The sequence below is a fragment of the Micromys minutus genome (assembly GCF_963924665.1).
Source record: "Micromys minutus genome assembly, chromosome: X".
Lineage (NCBI taxonomy): Eukaryota > Metazoa > Chordata > Mammalia > Rodentia > Muridae > Micromys > Micromys minutus.
In genome coordinates this window covers 30,876,514-30,904,352 of record NC_137970.1, presented here as the reverse complement: position 1 = coordinate 30,904,352, position 27,839 = coordinate 30,876,514, and the positions used below count along the sequence as shown (strand labels likewise).

The 27,839-nt window shown below is 41.0% G+C and overlaps 1 pseudogene across 1 annotated transcript in view; it reads right to left on the bottom strand.

Moving 5' to 3' along the window:
• Positions 1-257: 257 nt before the first annotated feature.
• Positions 258-27,839, bottom strand: part of LOC308414849 (ubiquitin carboxyl-terminal hydrolase BAP1-like) — a 48,536-nt pseudogene continuing 20,954 nt past the window's right edge. Inside the window, exon 4 of the transcript in view lies at positions 258-2,037. The product of the transcript in view is annotated as a ubiquitin carboxyl-terminal hydrolase BAP1-like (transcript). The remainder of the gene's footprint in view (positions 2,038-27,839) is intronic.

Here is a 27,839-nt window from a genome sequence, read left to right as displayed (position 1 = left end):
CTCTTGTAGGGGTGAGAGAGTTGCTGCTGGTTAGGCTTCTGATGCTTGTGAAGCCGACCAATGCTGACCCCTTGTTAGCGTGGCACTGAGCTGTTCTGTTCCACTAGGTTAGCCTGCATTCCTTCCTGAGCCAGCGTGGGTATGAAGGTACAGGGAAACTGGTCATAGTTGTGTGTCCTTCGTTGGCCATCGGTCTTGAACTTCCTCCTTGAGACAGGCCTCATAGTGCTAGCAGCTCCTCCATTCAAGGGCTCGCGTTACCTGTTCAGCCCAGACTTGTCTCTGCTACCTGTGACTTCCACCGCCTCCTTCTCCTCTAGGCTGCTGGACCTCTGGCTGCCTTGGCTTAATCTACTAGAAGGTGAGGAACCCTCCCCACCCTCTCTGAGTGCCAGGGGACCCAGTACACCATCTTCAGCAAAGTGCAGCAGGCTGGTGCTAATGACAGCATGGTTGTAGCACATGCAGTCATCACGAACTAGGAGGTCATCTTCTCCAAAAAGCACCTTGGAGATGGGAGAGGTGACAGGGCTAGAGGGCCGTGTTGGGTTGGTGCTGATCTCAGAGGCTGTGTCTGCGCTCTCATTGCTAGGGGTGGGTGAAGGCTGCGGGTGTGTGAGCACAGCCATAGCTGGACTCCCAGTCCACTGCTAGTCTTCAGGGACAGAGGAATTGAAAGGTCTTTCTGAAACTCTTGAAACTCCTCAGTTAAGACATTGATGGTGTCGAGCCACACACTGACAGCTGCCCATCTGAAGACTTGCTCAACGATCCTGGCTTCCCTGTCCCCTCTGCTTGTTTCTGATGGCAGAATTGGTGTTCTGCATGTCATCCTCATCATCAGAGTACTGCTGGGGCAGTCAGACTTCAACTCAGCTGCGGCCCACACCTGACGCCAGGTCTTCCTCCTCCCGCACAGGGAATTTGGCATATTCGTGGTTGTCCAGAAAGGCTGGCAACCGCTGGACAATAAGCTTTGACAGAACCCCATGGAGGCTGCTTCCTGAAGGTTTCACCACCAACTTAGACTTGATGGGAAGACTATGTGTTGTAGTTTGTGGACACAAACCAGCCACCTCCTTTGCACTATCTGCGTGAGTACATTCAGAGGCCACTGGGGTTCTGTCTGCCTCTAGCCCAAGGGGGCAATTGCTGCTGCCTGGCTTGCTCTCCTCAGGCAATTGTGACTCTTGAGATTTGTGGGTCTAAATCAACTCTGGCTGTGTTACACTAATCAGCTGCTGCAGGGTCTCTAGGACTATTTGTAGGTTCAACTTCAGTACACGTAGCCTGGCCTTATACTTAATCCTGTGGTCAGGCCCACCTGCCATCAGGTTGCAGTGAATGTCATGGTAGGGCTCCCCTGCGGCAGCGAGGCCGATTCACTCCATGGTGACCCTGCTGGCTTTATCTGTCCACTCCTCGTCCTCTCCCCAGGGACATGATCAATAGGGTAGACTTTCAGCCCATCCAATTCAAAGAGACGCCCTGTGATGGGCACATAGCTGACAAAGTGAAACGCCTCCATGGTCGGCACTGCACTGAGACCATTCTGTTTCTCGGTAAGGCATGGGTATTGTGTGCCTTGGCCAGTTTTGGGGCACTGCCAATTGCCTATCCTTTGCTCTCGTGCGCCCCAGACCCACCCTGCTGCAGTTCATAAGCCTCAGCGTGCGCCCCAGACCCACACTGCTGCAGTTCAGAAGCGCGCTCAGCAAGGCCTGAGTGGCACAAGAGTTGGGAATCAGCTGGTGAGGCAAAGAACATGTTATTCACAATATCATCATCAGTCACAGACGTATTATCCACCAACACAGAAAGCTTGCTGTGGGACCTGTGTTCTTCGATCCATTTGAACAGGAAGATAAATCCATATACAGGCCCCTGACATTTACTCTGAAGATCCTAGATCTCCACTTGCACCGCTTTGACACCGAAATCTTCCACCAGGAGGGTGAAGAGGCCCGGGTCACTCTCCAGCTCCAGGCAACCCTTATTCGTCTTCCCACAGAGTGGCCTCACCACCAAGTCCAGGCTCTGCTAACTCCGAGTCACCCCCACTGGGAGCACTTACGGACCTCGGGGTCTTCTCAGCCCCACACAGACAATGGGCCATGCTGCGTCACTCCTAATTCATTTTCTCTAATATAATATATACGTAACGTTATATTCTTCATATTTTTCATGATTTAAAGGTTGAAGATGATACAATATGAACACTACTAAACATGAATCTGGAGTTTTGCCTTACATATTTATTTATATTTTTTAAAGATTTGTAGACTTAAAAAAGAAAAAATAGATTCACCAAGACTATCAACACTCTTAAATTTTTATTATATGTATACTTATTTCTCCCCCATCTTAGACTCTTAATGAATATATTTTAAAGTAACAGACTTCACAATATTATAATAAAAAGTACATGCCTACACTTCACCTAACCAATAACAATATAAAATACAAAATTTAAGATGTTTACTTTAAGTTATATGTAGAGTGTATAATCACATTAAAAAGAAAGAGACGAAATAATAAGAATAATTCAAACATAATTTAAGTGTCATCTCTTAGTCAGGGTTTCTATTCCTGCACAAACAACATGACCAAGAAGCAAGTTGGGGAGGAAAGGGTTTATTCAGCTTACACTTCCACATTGCTGTTCATCACCAGAGGAAGTCAGGACTGGAACTCAAGCAGGTCAGGAAGCAGGAGCTGATGCAGAGGCCATGGAGGGATGTCACTTACTGGCTTGCTTCCCCTGGTTTGCTCAGCCTGCTTTCTTATAGAACCCAGGTCTACCAGCCCAGGGATGGCTCCACCCACAATGGGCTGGGTCCTCCCCCCTTGATCACTAGTTGAGAAAATGCCTTACAGCTGGATCTCATGGAGGCATTGCCTCAACTGAGGCCCCTTCTCTATGATAACTCCAGCTTGTGTCAAGTTGACACAAAACCAGCCAGTACATGCCATCTTCATGTTTATGATGTTGAGTATTACCTTTTAAAAACTAATCTGACACTGTGTCTTTCAATTAATATACTTAGATTTTCATTAAGTCCAATAGAGTTGTGTATAACTCTATCATCTTGCTCCTTCTTTTCTGTCTCTAGCTCATCTACCTAAGCCCTTTTCCTCATTGTTGTCTTCTTGTGCATTGAGTTCTATCTCTCTTATTCAGCTGAACTGTTTTGTAATTCTAATGATTGCATTAGGGAATTATAGTGTGCCTTTAACTCATAGTCTGCTGTCAGTAATGTAACACTTTGTGTATAAGAATTTCACAACACAGAGGAAGGGGTGTAAATTATGTAAATATAGTGTGCTCATGCTTGAAATTCTCAATAATAAATAAATAATACATAAAAGAATCTTACAACACTCTATCTCTATTCCTTCCCCATACCCAGCCTTTGGGGACTCCAGATCTCTACAAATCCTTATATAGTCTCTGGCAGCCTTTCCCTTATCTTCTCTTTCCCCCACTCAACTTCACACACATTATTAATATATCTCTTGTCCCATTATACTCTAACCCTGCTAGACTAAAATTAAATTTACTGTCTTGTGTATGCAAACTAACAACCCCTAACAATGTCTCCATCCTACTCTCTAAACCCTGCAAATGTGACCTAATGTAGCCAAAAGTACCTTACAGATGGAATTACACTAAGGATCTCAAAGCAGTAAGAATATTTTTAATTGCCTGAGTGGGCCCAAAATGTAATCACAAGGTCTTTACAAGAAGTCTGACTCAGCAGTGGTGGCAGAGACCTTTGATCCCAGCACTCATGAGACACAGACTAAAATCTCTAAGTTCAAAGCCAGCCTGGACTACAGAAAGAATTCCAGGACAGCCAGGACTACACAGAGAAACCATAACTTGAGTGGGGGGAGTGAAGTCAGTGAAGGAGACAGTAGAGTAGGAACTGTGACAGCAGCAATCAGGATAGGGTGATGCAAGGAAAGGACCTTGAGGTGGATACTACTGATGACATTTGTTATTTGAAAGAAGCCAATAGACAGATTTTCTAAAGCCACCGGAAAGAATGCAATCTTGCTGACATTTTTACTTGAGCCCGGTGAGACTGACTCTGAAGATCCAACCTAAAGAAGTGTAAAAATCAAACTGTTATTTTATGCTGCTGACTTTATAGGAGGTCTGTTAAAGCGACATTGGGACAGCAATGCAGTCATTAAGTTACAATTTTGGAATGTGCATGCACTCCACGAAGACTCATACATGAAGCACATTTCTATCAGATGATCACAAAAACCTGACCACAGGAAAACTGTCCTCATAGATACTGTTTGCAGTGGTGACAGCAAGGATGCAATGGACAATCCTACAGACAGACTCTCAGGAAGCACCAGAGCCTTCAGGGAGCACAACAGAAGCTAGCATGTTGGGAAAAGTCAATATTTTTAGAGCCTTCCATCTTACATCCAAGATATCTTAGCAAGTCTGAGTCAGTCTCCATTTTCTCTCAGGTACCATATTTTTACTGATCTCTCATGCATTGCTGTAGTTTCACCATCCTCAACTCCACCCAGTCCCTCCCCACATCTCACTTCCCCTCTTCTCCAGATCCACTGCTCCTCTGTTTTCCTTCAGAAAATGGCAGGCCTCCCAGAGACATCAACCCAGCATGGCATATCAAGTTGCAAAAAGGCTAGGCACCTCTCCTTGTATTAAGGCTGGATAAGGCAAACCTGGTAGAAAAAAAAAAAAATCCCAAGGGCAGACAAAACAGTCAGACACATAATTGCTCTCACTGTTAGGAGTCCCACAAGAACACTGAACCACACAACCATAGCATACCTACAGGGGATCTAGCTCCAACCCATTCGGGGATTGTGATAGTCCCTTTAGTCTCTGTGAGCCTCCTATGAGCTCTGTGGGTCATGCTCTTCTTGTGTCCTTGACCCCTCTGGCTCTTATAATCCTTACTTCCCTCTTTCATGGGGTTTCCCAAGCTGTGCCTAATGTTTGGCTGTGGGTTTCTACATCTGCTCCCACCATCTGCTGGATGAAGTCTCTCCGATGACAATTGGGCTAGGCACTGATCTGTGAGTGTAGCAGAAAATCATTAGGAATTATTTCATTGAGTTTTTGTAATTTTTTTGTTTTTTTCCAGCCATGTTTGGTTCTAGTCAGGTATCTATCCTACATCTCTGACCTATCCAAACTGGTTCCTGGTCATCCAGGCAGTGTCAGGGTTGGGCTCCATCTCGTAGCATTGAATTCTGTAACTTTAATGTGTTTTTAAATCCTACTTTTAATGGTGATTCTTAAATGTGTTAACCTCCCTTCTAGCCCATCACCCACTGGAGGTAGTGGAAATGAAAGAATACAAGGTAATTGGACCTGTTTAAAAATGGTTCTTTGGAGCAAATTCCATCTGCATTGTCAAGAAATTAGCAGTTCAGTTCGTATGTCAGCAGCAGCATCTCAATCTATTCACAAACATTTCATGGATACACCAACAGTCTAGTTCAGTAGCGTTGGGATAGCAATAGCTGTGGCCCAACCTAGTAGGAACAGTCAGGCCTCAGAAACAAATTGTCACACATCAATGGGAGGGACCAGGGTCAAGAGGAACTCCAGGGAATGTTATTAGCTGTGCCTCTCTCAGTGAAGTGAAGATAAACAAAGACTTAAAGACAGGAGACCAAAAATCATTGTACAGCTAGCTGTACCAACAATCCAAACCCAGCCCCTTTCATTGTCCATCAAGTCTTATACTCCCTTAAAAAATAATGTGTCCTCCTTGGGTCTTGCCTCACCATGTGTTTTGTGTGAGCACTTAAGTTTTAACAAAACACTATATCTGTCTCAGCCGGCGTCAGTCTCCCAATAAGCCAAAGTCCGAGGAAGCACCAAGAAGCTACAACACACCACCAAAAGATTTTTTGTCTATTTCTCTCTATGGAGTCCTGACAAATGAAGCTCAACTATGTAATCAATGTAAGGCTGACCAGTACCATGTGTGTCGTTAGTAAAGAATCCTTTATCACCGGTCCTTTCACGTGCTTGCTCAGGAGAACATCAATTCACCTGTGTCTGCTTCAGTAAAATTTTCCTTTATGTCTTTGCCCCAGCAAACCACCATCAGACACAACTGATTTTCCAAAGAACCAGAAAGTTTCCACTTCGGAGTATAAACCATGTTTGTCGTTCAGGGTTTGGATTACCTCACTCAGGTTGGTTTTGTTTTGTTTTGTTTTGCTTTGTTTTCTAGTTTCATCAATTTGCCAGCAAATTTTTATGATGTCCTTGTTTTCAACAGTGAAGTATTTCTCCACTAGCTAAATGAACCACATTTTCTATATCAATTCTTCAGTTCAGGGACATCTAGGTTGTTCCCAGTTTCTGGCTATTATGAATAAAGCTGCTTTGAACATAGTTGAGTAAGTTCTTTCAGTTTTAAGCACAAGTTTTTGTTGTTGTTGTTGTTGTTTGAGTTTTATTTTGTTATGATTTGTTTTAGTTAATCCACATGGATGACTCTCAATCATCATGTTTAATGAAAATAAAAGCCAGATTTAAAGGAGTACACACTATAGTTGGACAACTACATATGTTTCTCAAAGGCTCAGGGAAAATCAAAGAAGACAAAAAGAATGTGAGAGCCACAGAGAGGGAGAAAGGGCAGTGAAATGCCATCATCTAGACATGACACAATCATTTGCAATCATACATGTGCCACAGCTATAATACCTAGTAATGGGCCTGCAAAACACTGGCCCTGGCCCCAGCCAGCCATGAATGAAGAAGGGCTTTGTGTGCCCTCTGCCTTACTGCTGAACTATTGCTGAAGATTCTGGCAGAGATTTATGTCTTCATCCGTACAGCTACTGGTAAGCTCACTAGGCTCCAATGGCTAGTTCCAATCGGAGGGTCACATACACAACTCTGGTTAAACTTAGAGGGCCTCAAAGCAAGAAGTTGTGAGTGTAGGCACACACATATTTGTGTACAAAATTGTCAAAGAATAAAAATTTATAAACCTTTCAGTTTTTCTCATCTTATGCCTATTTATACATTTCTCTTTTTTAACTTAATTACACACCACCTTAAACTTCCATTTCATTGTCTGGGATTTTATTTTGCTGTTTTGAGAGGAAATGGTCTCATTTACCCTAGGGTAACCTTTAACTCCTGAGCCTCTTGCCTCTCCTTCCCACAAGCTGGGATTATAGGTAGGTGTTAAACATGGCCTTTCTTGAACTTCCTACATCTAAACATCACCTTAGCTCTATTGACCTGGAAACTGAAAGCCATATGAATTCTAATTATGCCCTTCTGTATAGAACAAACACATTTGCTCTTCTTGCCAAGTGGTCCCAGGTTACAGGGCTTTTTGTAGGCTTTGTGTCTGCTTTATTGTTTTTTCCTTCCTATAAATGTTCAGTAGTGAATTACCCTGTGCATGTACTTGGCAGAAAAAAGGTAGGTGTTTCTAATCTGCTGAGAACCACTGGGGATAGTATTGAGAGCAGTTAATCATGTTGATAAGAACTGTTTGTTAAGTCAATTGAATGAGTTTAAGAGTTATCCTGTAGTAAAATGTAGCCAGTCTTGTTAAGAATTGAGTGATATGTAGTTTAGCTAATACTGTAGAGTTTAGTACTCAAAGTTACCATTTAAGTGTACACACACACACACACACACACACACACACACACACACACACGATTTTTGAATTAGCCTGAAAAGATTTGGTTCGCTGCCCACAGGATAAGGTCACATTTGAGTCAAAGCAACAGATAATGCCAGGAAAACATTTTAAAGAATCACAAACAATAAGGGCTGGTTTCAATCTCTTTATCAAACAGGGCATTTGATTAACCTTCTTTGTAAGATAAGAGAATCAATTATGGGAATAGCCTGCTGTGTGTGTCTGCTCACAACATTGCCACTTAAGATTTTTATTTTAAAAATAATAATTTATACACTCTCAAGTCTAGATAAAGTTTTGTTACTTCATTTTCCCAGGCCATAGTAATTTGTGAAATATTTAAACTGACAGAAAATAGTGACAACGCTTCTGAATTCCGGCATAAAAGGGCACCATGACTAGAATATGTTATTTTCAATCTTGGTTCTCTGCTAAAAAGTCTGCATGGCTGAGTTTGTGGGTGACGTTAGTCACATTCGCCGGGTATCCTTTTTGCATCTCTCTGTGCCAGATAATTGTTATCATTTCCAGAAACACTTGTAAAAGGGAAGACATTCATTTCAGATGTGCTTGCCATCTATTTTCTGAACTCCTCTTTTACAGCAGGCACTGAGCAGGCACTGCTATCCTCCAAGGGATATGTACACTAATATGTTCTCCATTTTAAAACTGGGAAGACTGATGCTCAGGAGACTTTAGGTGATTTCCTGCAGACAAAGCTAGGAAATTGTGAGCTAGTGACTCTCAAGCAAGGGCTCCACACCAGTGCGACTGATTGGACTTGTTGACATTGTTTGTGCTAAATAAAAAATAAAGGCTTCAATTTCCTTTCAACTACTGTAGCAGAGTACCTACGGAGTCGTTACCCATGAATTTATTTTTAAAATTAAATCTCCCTCTTTATACCTCTACTTGACTGAATTATCATTCCTTGATCGGCTTATTTGAACCAAAACCTTTTTAGTAAACATGAGCCTCAAACTACTATGTCCAGGAATTTATAAGCTCTCTACTATATTCCAAGTTTTCCAGCATTTTCCTTTCATTGTGAAAATTTCAGCTTTACCTCTTCCAAGTACAAAGGTGGCCACGTGGAAACTTTCAATTTTCTAAAAGTTAACAGAAGAAAATTAATTACGTGTTCCTCAGCCTGCCCTGATCAGTTGAAACTATTATCAGATTTTGCAGCACTAGACATCAGACCAAGGGTACGGTGCATGATAGACTATACCACCAAGGTGTATCCTTATCCCGTGTCTGGTTTGTTTGTTTTTAAGACAGGATTTCATTCTATAACCCAGACTGCTCTTAGACCCTCTCTAACTCTCCTTGCTCAGCCTCCCAATTGCTGGGTTAATAAATATGAGTCATCTTGCTCTGCTTCTAATTCTTGACTTCTTCAGATAGTATCTTCCTATATATGTCGACTAGCTAACCTTTGAACTTGCTTTTAAGTCCAGGTTAGTGTCAAACTCTCAATTCTTCTACTTCAACTCGAGAGACTGAAATACTGGAATTACACACACACAAACAAACACATACACACACACACACACACACACACACACACACACACACATACACATATATATATGTAACCAAACCTTAACTTGAAACAAAGATATCCCTGTCTTATTTTGATTTAAAACAATACCTTAGACAATGGAAGTACCTTTTTATGCTTTAAAATATATATTTTTTCAACTGTTGGCTCTGCCTCTTTCTGTGTGCTCATAAAAGATGAAACACTGAAGAATATTTACAGGAAAAGAAACTGAGGCCCAGAAAGCTTATCTCAGCTTCACACATGGATGCGAGTGCTAGTCTTGAATTTTTCACTCCAATCCTCTTCAGCCTGCCACATGCTGCCTTGGAATAAATATCCTCATTTTTACTTGCCATTTTTCTCATTCCAGACTTTCCCCAGCCCTTCTAACTGCTCAATGAGAAAACTGACGACCATTTCTCTAGCAGAACCATCTTCCAAAGCTCTAATGGGCTCATGTTTGCTTCTCCTAATGATACTTAAACACCACCATGCTAGTGTTGACTTTCCAGTTCATCAGATAACAAATTGAGTCACTTCTGTGTTCCATGTGGCTGGGACATGCAGTTGCTGACTAATGGGACATTCTACAGAGGAAGGAAAGCAATTATGGCACAAGTCAGAGGAGCAGATTCTGATTTGTTTCACACAACCCTGCCTATTCTTAGCACATCAGTATAACAAACCAATGAGAATTCTCCGTATCTCTGGCAGTTGGTTGTTTAATTGCACAGCTTTTTACAAATTCATGTATTTGTGTGCTTGTATATGGTGTATGCATATCATGGCAAGTGTGTGAAGGTCAAAGGACAACCAGTATACCTCCGTTCTCTCCCTCCATCTGTGGGGCCAGGTTTAAACTCTGGTTGTCAGGCTTGGTACCATATGCCTTTACCTGCTGAAACATCTTGCTGACCTATCAATTATACATCTATTTTTAAAAACACATATATACACTTGGGCCAGTGAGATGACTAAGTAGATAAAGTGCTTGCCACACAAGTTTGAGGAGCTGAGTTCAGATTCTTAGCACCCACACAGAAAGCAGAGTTCAGTGAATCCTAGCACTAAGAAGGGAGGTCCCTATAATTTGCTAGTCAGCCAGGCTAGCCAAATTACTGAGCTCCAGGTCCAGCAAGTAAGATAGAGAACAGTTGATGTAGACACTGGAAAATGGACGTTGACCTCTGACCTGTTCATGCACTCTCATGCACATTAGTACACACGCACGCGCACACACACACCCATCCACCCACCCATACATACACACCATAAAAATTAAAAAGGACATGCAATCATGATTACCTTAAGGTACACAAGGAACTTAAAAGAAGAATATCCGGTCCAAATTTTTGACACTCCCTGAAGCAGTTTCTTCCTTTGTACAGAGGAGATACTACGCCAAGTAGTTGGCCACATGGGAAATATTGTCCTGTGCTGAGGTTTCATCAGGTAAAACAAACACAAGCCATGTTTTCTCATGTGTCAAAAGCAAGTGCTGTGAGGAGTATGTGGTATAGCAATGGGAAGAAGCCCTGCACAAGTCTGAGGCATAGGGCATGGGATGGAGATAGAGCTTAACTCCGGGGTCGTTACCATTACTACAGACGGTCTGGTGCCAGGCAGCCCCTACCTGTGAATTCTTCAAGGGGCTCCTATGCTCCACTGTGCATACCTTCCTGGGCAGCCCACAAAGTGAAAAGGAAGAGACATAAAATCATGGCCACTTAGGTTCAACAGTTGATAGGTTTGATGGGTCACCTTAGTCACTCAGCTTCCATCCTCCCACCTCTGACCACTCCTGCTGTTGTTTCCTCCTTCCCACTGATGCTGGACCCAAAGACACACCTAATAAAAACCCCCTACACAGCAAACCCTCAGGCCGGCTTCCTGGGGGAAGCCCACCTGCCATACAAAGACACTGCGGTAAAGAAATAGTTGAAACTTGAGGCTTAAAATCATTTATAGCTCTGACTGGACTTTATCTTTAATAAACCTATTATTATTAAAATATGCATAAAACACCAGAAATTCAGAACAACTTTCAAAAGCTAACTTTTAAAAACTACTACTACTGGTAATTGAGATGAGATGAGATAAAAAAAATTACATGCTGGGAAAAATGGTTATTTGTAACAAAAAGGGTGGATAAATGTTTTGCTTCTGATATCTGATTATTTTCTGAAATTTTTGAGTTATGTGTATTTTTTTATAGTAGAAGAAAAAAATTAAGGAAATATGGATATTTACATGATTTCCACCTAATGAGCTTTTAAAATTAAATTCATCTCAGTTTCAAATAAAAACTTTTCATACTTTTGAGAAAAAATTATAAAAATATAAAAAATGTAAACCATATACCTCCATCACTCAAAATAAGTAATTTTATTATTTATGAAATTAACGTTTCACAAAGTGGCTAATCCCCAAAAAATGGCATCTGATGGTGACCTCCAGCCTCTGCATGCATGTGCACACATATGTAACCAAACATTACCATACCCACAAAAAGGAAAGGAGCCAAAATAATGTTTAATGATATAGTTTTTCATCCATTAAAATTCCCAAGCATTAGATAGGGGAGGGGCAGCTATTGGCTTGATGCCTACGGAAGGAGGAAAAACCACTTTTTTTTGGTGAATGGTCACTGTAGGTGGCACATGCTCTGGTGGATGTTCCTATAGGCATACACATATGGGTCAAGTAGACTTAGTAAGTTATCAAAAAAAAAAAGGCACAAAGTTAGAAAGGGGATATGAAAATCATCTAAGAGGATCCAAAGTCAGAGAGTTAGATATGATTAAAGTACATTGTACACACATACAAAATTCTCAAATAATAAGTAAAACTACTAGAATTTGAAATTTGCCATGCATGCTATCTCAAGCTTTAGTGTTTGAATCCAGGTAGCCAGAACAAATGCCTATGGGCTACTGAATCATCAGTATCTGAAAGGGAAGTCTGGAGACCAGCTTATAAGCTAGACAAGTGCAAGTGAAGCTAAGCAATGAGAAGTATGGCCAAGTTATGAAAGGGAAATAGACTTAAGGTGTCACTACTGATCCAAACATCCCTACACATTGGCTACTTCTGACCCTGGCCTCTAAAGCATAGCTATTCCAGTCACAATTAATTACTCCACATTTCCTGAATTTTGATATCATTTTCTCAAGATTCAAAATCCATTCTAATGACTCAATTCACATGCTAGATACCTCTTACAGAAATAAAATATGATCTCCCTCAAATCATAAACTATAAGAATATCAGTTGTGAAGCTATTTTCAAAAAACATGAAGCCTAGTATCTTTATCATCCTTTGTGATGCTGAAGCCAAGACTCTATAAGCCAAATTTCTCTCCCACTACTATCTCCTATATTGACCCTGCCAATGGAAAATTCTAGAAGAAAACTGGAAGTTTAGAAAATCTGGAAAAGAAATCAAGGTCAATTGTTCCTTGTATTTACTTCCTCTGCTTTTCAGATTAGTTTGGCAATACTTCTTCACCCTGGAGGTGGTGACTCATGCCAGTAGTAGATTCAAGATTTCCATCTTCCCAACACTTGCAGAACAAGCTCATCATACCTCCTTTAAGCTCAAAAACACTAGTGCCAGCCAATCAACCCTCGCTCTCCTCAGAGGTTCAAGTGCATGACTCATTGGGGCCTTTCCCTCAATCCTTTACGTTTTAAAAATTCCAAACCTTCCCTTTGATTTTCTGTTGCTATGGGTGTGTCCTTTTGAATTCTTGGGGTGAAAACCAGGACACTGCTGGAGCTAGGCAAGGTCTCCACCACCAAGTCACATACCCAGCTGTGGGTGCTTTACCTGCACTTATATCTGTGCACCATGTAGTGGACTAGTGCCCACTGAGGCTGGGAGAAGGCACTAGGTTCTTGGCTCTGGAGTTAAGGATTGTTGTAAACCAAGTTGGTACTTGGAACCAAATCTGGGTTCTCTGCAAAATCAAGAAGTGCTATTAACTGCAGAGCCATCTTTCCAGCTCTGTAGCTTTGGTTTTGGAGACAAGGTCTTGCTATGTATAATCCACACTGACCTCAAATTCAGGATTGCCATGTCTCCACCTCTTAACTGCTGGAATTACAGGTACGTACCACTATGAAAGGCTTTTAGTGTCTCTTTTCTGCTTTCAGGTTTCTAGTACCTAGTTAACAGTGTGGCTCACATTGTTGGGGCTCATACCCATCTCTAATTCTCATCCTAAAGGATTACATAAGGTCTTCTGACCTCTGAGGGCACTAGGTACACACACAATACAGACATATATGCATTCAAAATAACCCTACACACAGAAAATAAATTAAAAGCATTACAACTTATAACAACATAAAAATATCAAACATTTATGGATGCATTGGACAAATTTGTGCAGTGGGTGTCCACTGAAAACTATATGTTGATGAGAAAAATTAAAGACAAGTCAAGTGGATGGAAAAACATACCATACATAGATCAGATAATTGAATCTTGTTAACATGTGTTTTCCCCCATATTGGTGTATATATTTGATGTGCTAGCAATCAAAATCCAAGCAATCTTTTTTTTTTTTTAAGAATCTGGTGAGCTGATCCCAAAATTTATATGGAAATGGAAAGGACTTCCTATGAAAGCCACTATCATAGGTTTTTATTGCTGTGAAGAGACACCATGACCAAAGCAACTCTCATAAAGAGCAACATTTAATTGGGGCTGGTTTACAGGTTCAGAGGTTCAGTCCATTATCATCAAGTCAGGAACACGGCAGCATCCAGGAAGGTATGATGTGGGAAGAGCTGAGAGTTCTACATCTTGTGCCAAAAGCAGGACATTTCCAAGCAGCTTGGATGAGGGTCTTAATGCCCAAGCCCACAGTAACACTTCCTCCAACAAGACCACACCTATTCCAACAAGGCCATACTTTCTAAAATTGCTGCTCCTTGAGCTGAGCATATTCAAACTACCAAGGTCACTGTCCAGGACACTTCTCTGTCAACTAGATACAAGCTAGAGTCATCAGAGAGCAAGGAACCTCAATGGAAAAAATGCTTCCAAAGAGACTGAGCTGTAAACAAGCCCGTGGGGCATTTGCTTGATTAGTGATTGATGTGGGAAGGCCCAGCCCATTGTGTGCAATGCTATCCATGGACTGGTGGCTCTAGTTTTATAAAAAAGCAGGCTGAGCAAGCCATGAGGAACAAGCCAACAAGTAGGACTCCTCCATGGCCTCCCCATGAAACCTGTCTTCAGGTTCCTCCTCTAAATTCTTGTGCTTCCTTTCTTCAGTGGTGGGTCATGGTGTAGAAGCATAAGACAAATAAACCCTCTCTTTCCCAAGTGACTTTGATCATGGAGTTTCATCATAACAATAGAAACCCTAAGATACACACACACACACACACACACACACACACACACACACACACACACACAAAAACCAAATGAACACTATTGGCAAAAGTATTAACATATAGGCAATGGAGCAGAATAAAATGTCTATAAGTAAATCCATAAGAATTTTAGTAAATGATTTGTTTTTAGTGTATAAGACTGAGTCTTGCTATGTAGCACACGATGGCCATAAATTTTTGGTAAATTTATGGTTCTCCTGTCCCTGCCTTTCAAATGCTGGGATTACCTTAAGGAAAGGACCTTGTGAGGCTAGCCACCATTGCAGCAAGTTGAACAATTGATTTTTTTGATAAACTAATCTCATGGGGATCTTTTCAACAATGGCATTTAAACAGGTACCCAGTCATTTGGGAAAACATTAATCATCAATTATACGTGAAACTTAACTCCGAGTGGATCATAGACCTAACTAGAGATTAAATATAATCAATTTCTAGGGCTAGTATGACTACCTAGTAGGTAGAAGCACTTGCTGCCAAGTCTTGTTCAACCCTTGGAAGTCACACACTGAAAGCAGAGAACCGACTCCTGAAACATGTCCTCTGACCTCCACTGCAACAGGTGAGGAAATAATCCATCTTGCCCATCAGAGAGACAAGAGAATTGTAAGCAGAGAGGAAAGCTGAGGAAAGAGGCTCTGAGTTGGCAAACATCTGGTGTTTAAGGAATAAACAAGGAAGCCTGTAGAGATTGAATTCTGTGAGCAGGGGCAAGTAGTAGAAAGCCAAGTGAAAGAAATACACAGGAGACATCTGGGACCATAAAAATAAAGAAAGAAAATCATACCATTGTTATTATTGTCTTACAATTTAAAAGGTTCTGTGTATTCTGTGTACACATAGCCCATGAGGGAGAACAGCAAAGATTATTAGAAACTGTCCAACCCCCCCCAAAAAGAGCCAACAACAATAATGATGGTACCTGCATCATTCTGTATTTTCTACTTTTTTAGAGAACTGCCTGTTTTGCAGCTGTTTTTATCACTGACTTTGCCTTTAGGACTCTAGCAGAATTTGTTTTGTATTATGATGTGAGGAACTTAATTTTTACATTTTTATTTTTAATCCCAGGGGGCCAACTGTCCTAGCATCACTTTGTGAACATGTTTGGTTGGTTGGTTCTTTCCCTTACCCATTTGGAATCCAAGGCAAAGCTTCCTCTGCCCTCTCCCCTCCCCCTCCCTCCACTGCCCCTCCCCCTCCATCTCTTTTATACACACACACACACACACACACACACACACACACACACACACACACACACACACATCAATGACTCTTTTGTAAGGAAGGATATTCTCTACTCTGTTACACATTCATTCAGTTCGAAATAATTTTGCAATATGTGTTGATTTCAGCTGGGCTGCTTCTCTCCCCTCCAGTTACCTTTTGTTTTATTTTCCACATTAAGGAGGAGGTGCATTATTTTTCACACTAATTTTAGAATCAATTTGCTATTGCGTTCTCCAAAAATTCCTATGTGTGTTTTTGTTTTTATTACATATTGCTTGTAAAGCGGCCAAAGGAGAGTTACATCTATTGTCTTAAGCTCTTCCAAGAGTAAGTAAGTAGAACAAGCTTGCCATTATCAGGTTCCTCAATAAAGTGAAAATCAGTCTCCAAATTCTCCTTCCAGGAACTTCTATTTACATTGCTACTACAAAATATTTCTTGCTGAGCTTTGTAATAATTACTAGTAGTAAAAAGGAAGGCGTTTTTGTGTCCAACAAACAAAAACAAAGCCCCCTTATCAGGCATAAAGTTGGCAAACACATAGAAAAACAGTGAGCAAAAGATCTTAAAAGGAATTCCAGGAGAAATCCAAACAACCAATTAACATATACAAGATTTAGTCAAATTAGCAACCAAAGAAACACAATCATTTATATCTGTCAAAGAAGAAACACTTTTTTCTGATCTTTTCTATTTTTCCTAAGTGCTGTGCTTACTTCCCTTTTATAAAGATATGCCAGCAGGATATTTGCTGCTATTCAAACTTAAAATTGGTACATTTACAGAAAGAAACAGAGTCAAATTTTCTGAAAACTGTTCTGCTTGATCTTGGGGAATGCTCATCAAAGAGTCATTTCCGATTTAAAAAACTCAACAAAATTTTAACTATTTGACACCAGGAAAAAGAGTTAAATAACAGTATGGTACAGCCACGTGATGAAAGAATACAAGCATCACATGAACAGGTCTAAATATTCTTTCATAGCCGAGAAACGTGTTCATGAAGAAATATTAATAAAAACAAAGAGTGAAAATAATAGATATCATATACTCATAAATGGATGTAAATACAGATAGATTCAATACACCCATGTACCATTGACAATGAGTGTGTGTGTGAACACGTGTGTGCCTATATTGATATTTCTCATATATATAATGATTTCTGGGTTGTGAATTACCAGTGTTTTCTTTGTTTTTTCTAGTTGTTTGTATTTAATTAATTTAATGAAATTTCCACAGTAAGCATGTATTATCAAAACATAAAAATGTTAAACAACAAATACCTCAATATGCTAGAGGCCACAAGCAATATGGAAGGGGCTTTTTGATCTCTCACTTCACTTTTAACCATGTATTCTGTTGCATGCAACCATGGCTAGATACACTGCCTATAGACTATTTAGCCTCTGAAAAGTAGTATGTATATGGGTGTTATCGTTTAGATCTTAATAAAATGCCCAGAGTTTTGTTACATGGTCAACACTCCATGGTTCTGGATGGAGTTTCTTAATCTATGTGGTGCATATTAATGAGTGTGTCTTTATCTAGATTTTATATAACATTGCCATTTGAAGAAAGATGAGTTTGTCATGTTGTTGGCAAAACCAAATGCAGCATTTCTAAGGTTTATGTTGTCATTTGGTGCAGCTTCCGAGCCCAGCAAACCCATGCACACCCACAGCCTGGCTGGGTACTGTAATTACTCCCTTCACCCTGCAGCCAGGAACGATTGCAGAGGATCGTTTTACACTTACGTATAACTGCCTACCAAGATATTTTTATCGTATCCTCAAAACCACTCAACTCCTTTTCATTTGCCTTTTTTTCCACCTACAATAACTTCAACTCTTTCCTCTTTCTGAAAACAAGGAAGTTCTCTTGGTAGTTATGTATTTATTTTGCTAGGAAACAAGTTGGAATTAAGCCACATTTCTATTCAGTGTCAATAAAGCTCATAAAAGGGACCAGCTTGCCACCTCCATTTAGGCCTCTTGGTCAAATTTACTCAGCTTTGCAGTCAGCAACCACCCCACTCACAAGGCCAGTGTTTCTCCAGAGAATGAATAACCTGGACCTAGAGCTATATGACTAATCACGTTTGCCTAGCCCTCCCTTTCCCTCATTAAACAGCTTTTAGAATTCAGCTTCCTCTGTCTCCCAGTGAATATGTGAAATGCAGAGGCACTCCATCCCAAACTCCAGTCTAATATAGCAGCTTCCTCTTCGCTGATTCCCTGACAGCATGCTCGTGGGTGGACAAACACACCCAAGTATCTGGCCCCATCGGTGCTGTGTACATCCACATCCAGGTCCCTAGCCAGGAAATAGATACTAAGTAGGGCTATGGAGAACTTTTTTTCTCAAAACACCATGATGGGTTATGTAGTCAAGTTCATAATGACAGGAACTGGGACAGCTCAGGGGTGCCAGGCCCTGGGTTAAAACTCTGACACAAAACAGCATAAGGACAAAAAAGGATAGTCAACATGGGAAGTTAGTGTATAACAAGTACACATTTTAGGCTTAGAAAATTTAAAAGTTTTAGAAATGGATGGTGGCATTGGCCACATGTTGATATGGATATATTTAATGTCACCAAATGTAAAATGAAAATGGTAAACTATTTCCTTCAGTCTCTGCCCCACCTGGGGATCCATCCTGTATACAAACACCAAACACCAAACTATTGCTGATGCCAAGAAGTGCTTGCTGACTGATGTAGCTGTTTCCTGGGAGGCTCTACCAGAGCCTGACAAATACAGAAGCAGATGGTCATAGCCAACCATTGGACTGAGCACGGGGATCCGAATGGAGAAGTTTTAGGGAAAAGACTGAAGGAGCTGAATAGGGTTTGCAACCCCATAAGAACAACAATAACAACCAACCAGAGATCCCAGGAATTAAAACACAATCCAGAGTACACATGGAGGGACCCATGTCTCCATCCACATAGTAGCAGAAGATGGCTTTGTGGGGCATCAGCAGGAGGAGAGTCCCTTGGTCCTGTGAAGGCTCCATGCCCCAGTGTAGGAGAATGCCGGGGTGTTGAGGAGGGAGTGGGAGGGTGGGTGGCTGGGGGAGAATCATCATAAAAATAGGGGGAGGAGGGGATTGGAGAGGGGGGAACCTGGATAACATTTGAAATATAAATAAATAAAATATCCAATAAAAATAAATCAGTTAAAACCAAGAGAGAAAGAGAGAGAGAGAGAGAGAGAGAGAGAGAGAGAGAGAGAGAGAGAGAGAGAGAGAGAAAGAGAGAGAGAGAGAGAGGAAGGAGAGGGGGAGGGAGATAAAGAGAGAAAGAAAGACATAAAGAAAGAAAAGAAAGAAAGATAAAGGAGAGAGAGGGAGGAAGGAAGGAAAAAATGGCAAACTGTTGTATCATGTACATTTTGTGACTTAAAAAGAAAAAAGAAAAATTCACTAGAAGAACAAATTGATGAGAGAAAAATCCAGCCCTGTCTGTCTGTGTAATCCAACCCCTCTTATCTAGATGCTGCTTCTTAACATTCCCGATGGGTGACCTCTTAGACAGTCAGAGTTCCACACCAGGTCCGCTGGTGAAAGGAAACTGGAAAGCACAGGAGGGAAAGATGACTTGGCTACAGCCATGTCCCCAGAGCCGGCAAAGAAGCTGTACTAAAAGACACGGGGCTCTGGAAGTGCTGAAGGCTCCCTTTCCAGCCACTGGCTTTTGAACTCCATACCAGGTACTTATTTCTGGACTCTACCTGGCCTGTGGGGGTGGGGGGGACTATGAGCAATCCAACCCCAACTGTACTATGCTTACTTGTTCAGCAGCTCCACACAGTGCCACCGTGGTGGGGGGTTAAAAAGGGAAAATAGTATCTTTTCCCCTCCCCCAGTCATGTCCAGTCCTTGAGAGTCACCCTAGTCATACTTGCCCATAACTCAAATATCAGGGAAGAGTAATGTGACAAATCCATAACCCTGAGCAGGCCACTCAGCACGGTTCTGAGCTATTGCCCCGATTCCTCAGTAAAACTCCTAAGTCAAAAGATGGAATTTTTTGCTGGAACTATTTTCAAGTCGAATAAATCTGCCACATTCCTTCAAGGACAGCTGCAGCAAGTGCAGCTACTGTGCTATTGTGCAACATTCAGCCGATATTGGCACAATCAAGCACATGGAGAAAACATGACATGCTTCCTCTGTTTTCCATGTTTTACCATAAAATTCTGTTCAAGAAAGTCTGTGACTCTTCAGTGTCTGTCATTTCCCTGGGCTCATCTGGAAATCTGGAAAGTTTCCTTTTTGGGTACAATCCCTCTGTTGAATAGCAGACATCATTCAGTCCCCACCCCCTTCTGCAGCACGTGCTTTTTTAACCTGAACCTCATCTAACGTTTACGTGGGTATGCAGAAGAGACAAGAACTACTGTTTTTATTTACCATTGGCAGATGATAATATGTGGGGCCCTGGATCTTGACATGTCAAGTTCCTGAAATAGCTGAAGCCCACTAATATAGAGACCAAATACTTCCCTTCCGTTAACATTTTACACCTTCCTTGCTCTGGGGAAACAGTATTGGTAACACTTCTCTGCATGTGCAATCTGTTTAGGTGGAGCATCCGTGGCAATTAGCAGCAAAGTGTGACTTTAAATGCACTACAACAACAAATTTTGAACCTGAGATTTTAATATATTCAACCTGGGTCTAAATAGCAGAGAAAAGAAATAGACTGAAAACCACTCGTAGTGTCATAAAGCAGCTCTAATTTAATTTCATCTTTAAGAATGGGAAAAAACATACATCTCCATTTTTATTTTTTTAGAAATTATTGTTGTGAATATTTGGAATACCTCCTTCTGAGAGAAAATATTGACCTCACTTTTACTCAAATGAACCTGATAAATTAAAGAGAAAGGTGCTGAAGACAGTTGAAAATATTTGTCAAATCACAAAAATATATATCTATAATGCCAAGCCAAAACACTTTTCAAAGGCAGGTACATCTAAGGAGTGAATTACATCTTTCAAGACCCCAAAGATCATTCAAGATTCAGTTTTATAACACAAGAAACATTTTGACTAAAATGTTTGTTCAACAATAGGATTGCCAAACCTCACCCAATGCACCTTTGCTATAGCAACATTTCAGCACAACAATATTACTGCAAAGTTCAGACATGGTAAGCAATAAATACAAAATTAAATAGGAGCTCACTGCTCTATTCAGAAGATGAGCGCTATTTAGATTTTCATAAGATTAAATTGAAAAAAAACACTCTGAACCCAGAAGAACAATTTGGTAAACCTACTAAATGACACTTTTATAAACATGTTTGTTTTACTATTTTATGGGTGTGTTTTCCTTGCATATATGTATGTGCACCTGTTGTTCACAAATGCCAGTTCAAGGGTTTCAGATCCCCTGGGACTTGAATTACAGAAAATTGTGAGCTTCCATGTAGATGCTGAGAATCAAATCCAGGTTCTCTGCAAGAGGAACAAGAGCTCTTAAACCCTGAGGTATCTCTCCACCCCTAAATGATGCCCTTTAAAAATGAAATTGCCTCCTCTGGATGTCTGTGATTTTGATTACTTGCTATTGCAGACACCAGTATTTTTCCCAACAATAAAATTCTCAGGCCTTTAACAGAGCCTCTGGTGAAAAAAGCTGTATTCCCCCATGAACACTTGACTACAAATAATGTAAGACTTCCACATTGCAAAGAACCGTCGGCAAAGACAAGTATTTGTGTTGTGGTTAACTATCAAAAGTCAGATTCAAATAAAAAATTGATAATAACCCCAACAGTCATGAATTGGGGACTATTAAAAATCTATGATCTCTCCCTGTAACAAGAACTATAAAAAAAGAAAAAGAAGAAGATTCTCTGTATACCTGTATTAAAATGTCAGAAGTATGTATTAGACTGCACTATAAAAATATAGTGATGGGAAAAGCAACGTCCACAAGACAAGTTATAGAAATCTACCATCTATTTGTGTGGGGGAGACAATAGAACCATTAGTAAAGTGCTTGTGACACGAGCAGGACAACCTGAGTTTGATCCCTAGTGGTCACATTATATACATATACACATACACATATACATGTATATTCTGCAAGTTACATCTCCACAAGATTCCCTTCCCAGGTGGTTCACTCTGCCCACCCTGTTACTTCTGTCCCAGGTGGATGCAATCACCCTGGCATGTTCCATGTCTCCATAGCCTGGCACAACCATGACTCCAAACCCTGATAGCCTTTCATGTAGGTTTATATATTAAATTCTCAATCCACAAACTACACAATAGGATTATATCCAATGGACAAAGATATAAACTGCCCTTCAATATGAGAGAAAAGACATATAGAATCACTTAAAATATTCATATCTACCTAGTGGCAATCAAATTCACCTGGATCTAGATCCCCCTTCTTAAACTCCATCTTGATTTCTCCCCCAGAATCTCCTCCTCTTCTGTTTTCCTAACCTCCCCTCCATACCTCTCCACTGTCCAATCATGTATCAATTGAACATAAATCTACTATATATATATATAGTATATATATATATAAATCTACTATATATATAGTATATATATATAGTATATATATATAAATCTACTATATATATAGTGTATATATATATATATATATATATATATATATATATATATATATATATATATATATATATATATATATATATATATAAAACATCCAGGATATACACACCTACACACCTGTAATCATAATACTAGGATTCCTAGGGATTGCTTGCCAGCTAGCTAGTCTAGCCAAATCAATGAGCTTCAAGTTCAGTGACAGATCCTGCCTCAAAAACTAAGATGGGGAGCAGTTAAAGGAAACACCCAACATCAATCTCTGACCTCTACATGCTTGTATATACATACAGGCACACAAAATGTGCATGTGCGTGAGCTCACGCGCACACACAAACATACATACACACACACACACACACACACACACACATGCACACATGCGCACACTTTCTGTTAAAGAACCCTGAGTAATTGAACAGCCAGTCCTCACAAAAGCTGGGGAATGTATGCACAGCCTGGCAAGAAAGGGACAGCACCAACAGTGTCTTCTGTATCAGGAAGTCTCAACCTTGAGTGTATAGCAGAACTACATTAGGGGAGTCTTAAAATGGCTCACTGGGCTATAGCACCAGAGTTTTGAACTAAGTTAAACAGAGAGGGAAGACAGGAAAAGGCCTCAATAGATTGCAGGTCTAGAACGTTTCCAGGTGGTGCTAAGCTGCCAGTCCCAGCAGCCGACTTGAGAACCACTGTCCTGCATCCGTTATCTTACCTCTTGCTTCTCCTTTTCCTTTGTAGACAACCTCAGTTCCATCTTTACTTCCTTCAAATTCTCTCCTCCATGTACTGCCTGTTCTCTGCTATCTTAGACACATTCCAGTGTGGTACCTTAGTCCATCGGACCTGGATTAGGAGTAATTATTACATGGGAAAACAGAGTAAACCCTTTTGAGAATTACCTTTATTGGTCACCTATATTGATTAAAACCACGTGGTAGAAATGTAAGGTCTGGCTTAATGGTAGAGCATTTGCCTAGCATGCATGAGACCTAGGTTGAAAGTATCATAAAAGGTGCAACAGAGTAATATAGAACTCACTTGAATTGTTTGAAATTGATATGGGAAGGGCCCTGTCTTAGGGTTTTACTGTGAACAATAACCATGACCAAGGCAACTCTTATAAGGACAACATTTAATTGAGACTGGCTTACAGGATCAGGGATTCAGTCCATTATCACTAAGGCAGGAATATGGCAGCCCACAGTGACACACCTACTCCAACATCTTCTAATAGTTTAATGCCATGGGCTGAGCATATACAAACCATCACACTCCACTCCCTGGCCCCTGTAGGCTTGTTCAAACTTATGAGTCTATGGGGGCCACACAGGAACACAACGTAATGCAAAAGACATTTAGTTCAACTTCCAGAGTCCCCATAGTCTATAGCAGTCTCAACAATATTAAAAGTCCAAAGTTCAAAGTCTCTTCTGAGATTCACTCAATCGCTTAAATGTAATCCACAAAGCAAGACAGGAAACCAGCTGGACAAACTCCAAACTCTGCATCTCCATATCTGATGTGAAAGAGATCTCCAACTCCCTTTTCATCTTTGGTGATGGCAACAAACTTGTTTCTGCTGGGCTGGTTCCACTTCCTTTAGCAGCTTTCCTCAGAAGATAGCCCAAGGCTCTGGCATCTCAAATAACGTGGGGTCTCCAAGGCAACTTCAAAGTTACAGCTTCTTGTTTTAATGTCTGGGATCCACAATGCTCTTCTGGGCTCCTCCATAGGGCTTGTTTCACCTCTCCAGCTCTGCCCTCTGTAGCACTGTAAGCTCATGTTAATCCACTCCACTGCTGCTGCTGTTCTTGGTGATCATCCCATGGTGCTGGCATCTCCTAGTTGCAGGTCTCCCACTGCAACTAGGTTTTACAAATAGCCACTCACAAGCTCTCCTCATGGTGCCAAGCCTCAAGTCCTTTGCATGACTGATTCAGTCCTGGGCTGTCACATGCAACTGGGGCTGCACCTTCACCAATGGCCTTCCATGGCCTCTCACAGTGCCAAGCCTCAGCTGCGTTTCATGAGCCGTTCATGCCTTCAAAACCATTACCACCTGGGTGACTCTTACACATTACCAAGTCCAGCTGCAGCATGAGGTACAACCTTAGCTATCTCTGGAACACAGCTTCTTTGTGCTCCCAGGAAACACTTCCCAGAAGATTTCACCTAAATGATGCTGGTCTCTTCTTAATCACCACTAATTTCTTAGCTCCAGCTAAGCAACATTAATAGTACTCTCCTCTTCTTGACTATAAAGCCAGAGGCACATGGTCAAAGAAATTCTTATAAAAACAACATTTAGTTGGGGCTGGCTTACAGGTTCAGAGGTTCAGTCCATTATCATCAAAGTGGGAGCATGGCAGCATCCAGGCAGGCGTGGTGCAGGAGGAGCTGAGAGTTCTACATCTTCACTTGAAGGCTGCTAGCACATTACTAGCTTCTAGGCAGTTAGGATGAGGGTCTTAAAGCCCACACCCACAGTGACACACCTACTTCAACAAGGTGACACCTACTCTAACAGGGCCAGACCTTCTAATAGTGCCATTCCCTGGGCTGAACATCTACTAACCATAACAGGCCCTAAAATTAACAAAGCAGTAATATGTTCACTGACTTACTCTATACTTTTTGTAGAAGAAATTATAGCAATAATTTAGTTCAATGTTTTCTTTTTTTTCAACTTGTCAACCAATATATTTTATTCGTACTAGTTAATCAGGTTTATTCTATAAAGTGGCAGTAAAGTCTCCTGAAGTTTCAATATTTTAGAACATAGATGGGAGGCATTTTATAAATTGATTCAGTAGAACTGACCAGAATATCTTATTCCAGACATATCTCATTGACTGTGCTTGCTACTCAAACTGGAAGTTCTAGACATAGTCATATGTCCCTGACTCTGTTGCCTATCGGTTCCTGTTTCCCTAACTGGGGTGTCTCATCAGGGGGAGAGGATGTGCCTGGTCCTGCAATGACTTGGTTGCCAGGGTGGGTTGTTACCCAGGGGAACACCTCCTCCTCCTCAGAGAAGGGGAATGGGTATGGGGGGAGAGCTTTTCAAGGGGAAGATGCAAGGAGAGGAGACTGTGATCAGGATGTAAAGTGAATAAGGAAGCAAACAAACAAACAAATTGGGGGGAAAGGAATTTAAAACTACAGACTGTAGTCTATGGTTTGTTCCTCTTTGACATCTATCCTGTGATCTGAAAAAATAACTTTCATTATAAACACTGAATGAAATATACAAAATTTGAGAGTAAGCCAGCAAGAGATGGCAGCAGGTACGGGGACTCACAGAGAGACATTTTGCAGAGAGTGTGCCTCAACTGGAAGTCTTCATTGGGTTCCTCCACTTGAATCAGTGAACCCTACAGAAGACAGGGAAGAAAGACTGTTGGAGTCACAGGGAATGGACAACAACAGCAGGATGTGTTCTGCTGTAGTTCAATGTTTTCATAATGAAGCAGTGTTTAGGAAGAACTCTTCTGACTGGGATTGAGTAAGCAATGATCTCCAAGCTTTTCATTTTTTACACAAGGAAAGTGAGTACCTCATTCACAGATGTATGCCACAAAATGACACATACTCATAGCTGGGAATATCCTGGTTTGAGATGCAGAATGAGAATGTCTGTTTTGGGTCTTTCATAGCCCAAGAATACAATGGCAGTTAGTTCCCCATCAATTCCACCACAACCTCTTGCTCTATAGGCTCTTTATCTTCAGGAAATGATGAAGGTAAGACTTACTGAACTCCAAACCTGTTCAAATCAATGTACTTGGGACAGCATATGTACAACCTCTTTATCTCCCTTCACTGTGATCAACGTTGGAACTATAGTAAAATAATGATAATTCTTCCACCCAATCCAGACCAAGACCATCATCTGAAAAGTGGGAATTAACACTTTCTTAAAATTATTTGATCCTTGTGTCCCTCACAGTCATGCCATCAAATGTGGCATTCTGTGTGCAATTACATCAGACATGTATGCCTTGACAAATGACAAGCTGTGTAATACTAGTCAATGAAAAATTACTCTTGTTTCTAACAATCGACAACTTCTTTGTCAAATAAGGACTGGTACCACCAACCATAGAAGCCACCTATCCTCATTTTCATCCCTTCAATCCAGTCCCTGACAGACGTTGGAAGTGAATGCTTCTTTCTAGGCAATTTTTGATCTCTTAATAGAGTGCTTTTCTTCAAGACGTCTTAGTGTCTGGACCAATTCAATAGCCATTATCCACGTGTGTCTATTTCAGAGTAAATTTAAATTAGCTAAACAATAAAGGTAAAAATTTTACTTTTCACCCCCGCATTTCAAATATTCCATAGCCACCTACAACATTAACATGTAATAGAGACATCTCTATCAGTACAGAAAGGTCTGTTGATCAGGCCAGTCTAGAAAGCCTCCCTACAGTTGATTTATTCAAATTCTTCTTCCTAGGAAATTCCTAGAAAGACAATAAGATGGGTTTGGGGATATAGTTCAGTTTGTAGAGTACTTTGCTAGCATATACAAAGCTCTGGGCTAGATCCCAGCACCACACAAACTAAGTGTGCTGGCACATGCCTATGATCACAGTACCAAGAAGGTACAGGCAGAAGGATCAGAAGTTCAGGATGAATTTGGCATCAGAATGGGTTTTATTCTTGTTCTTGTTCTTGACAAAAACCCATTACTAGCTAATAAAGTCAGTCCCAGCCCATACTGTCCATTGTCCCAAGACTATTCCAAGATTAAAAAGATAGTTACCTGAAGTCCTTGCAGAGTGCCACTGTCATGAAAGGAATTACAGATAAAATCTCTGTTGTCCCACTATAAAGTAGTAAAATGAAATAGGGCAGCAGGCAACAAGAGTGAACAAACAGTAGCAGTGTCCTTCCCCTATCCCCAAACCTAAGCCCTGCCCCCTGTATCAAGTCCAAGTGTATGAGGGAGAACAAACCCAAACCCAGAGAGTGTGATGCCAAGAGAAAACTGGGGTGAACAAGGGTCATGTACAAAACACAGACAGGTTCTTGGTGTGTTATCCAGGCTCTCCTGGTGTCAAGCAAACCTCCTGCTTCAGTAGCTAGCTTTATAGGTAAGTGCCTTGATGTCTAGCCTCTCCAAGAGAAGGAAGATTCATGGAATTCTTGCTATGTAGTTTAGCCTCCTCCTTTTCTCACTTTACCCAGGCTTATCTCCTGTAATCAAAACAGCTGAAACCTTAACAATAGTTCCAGCCTTCCTAAGTGCACAAATGTTTCTATAAGCACATTAGATATGTTGATTCATATGCTTGCCTCAAGCCTGGTGGATACTCTTACCATTTTATCAGGAAAGCCACTGAGACACACAGAAG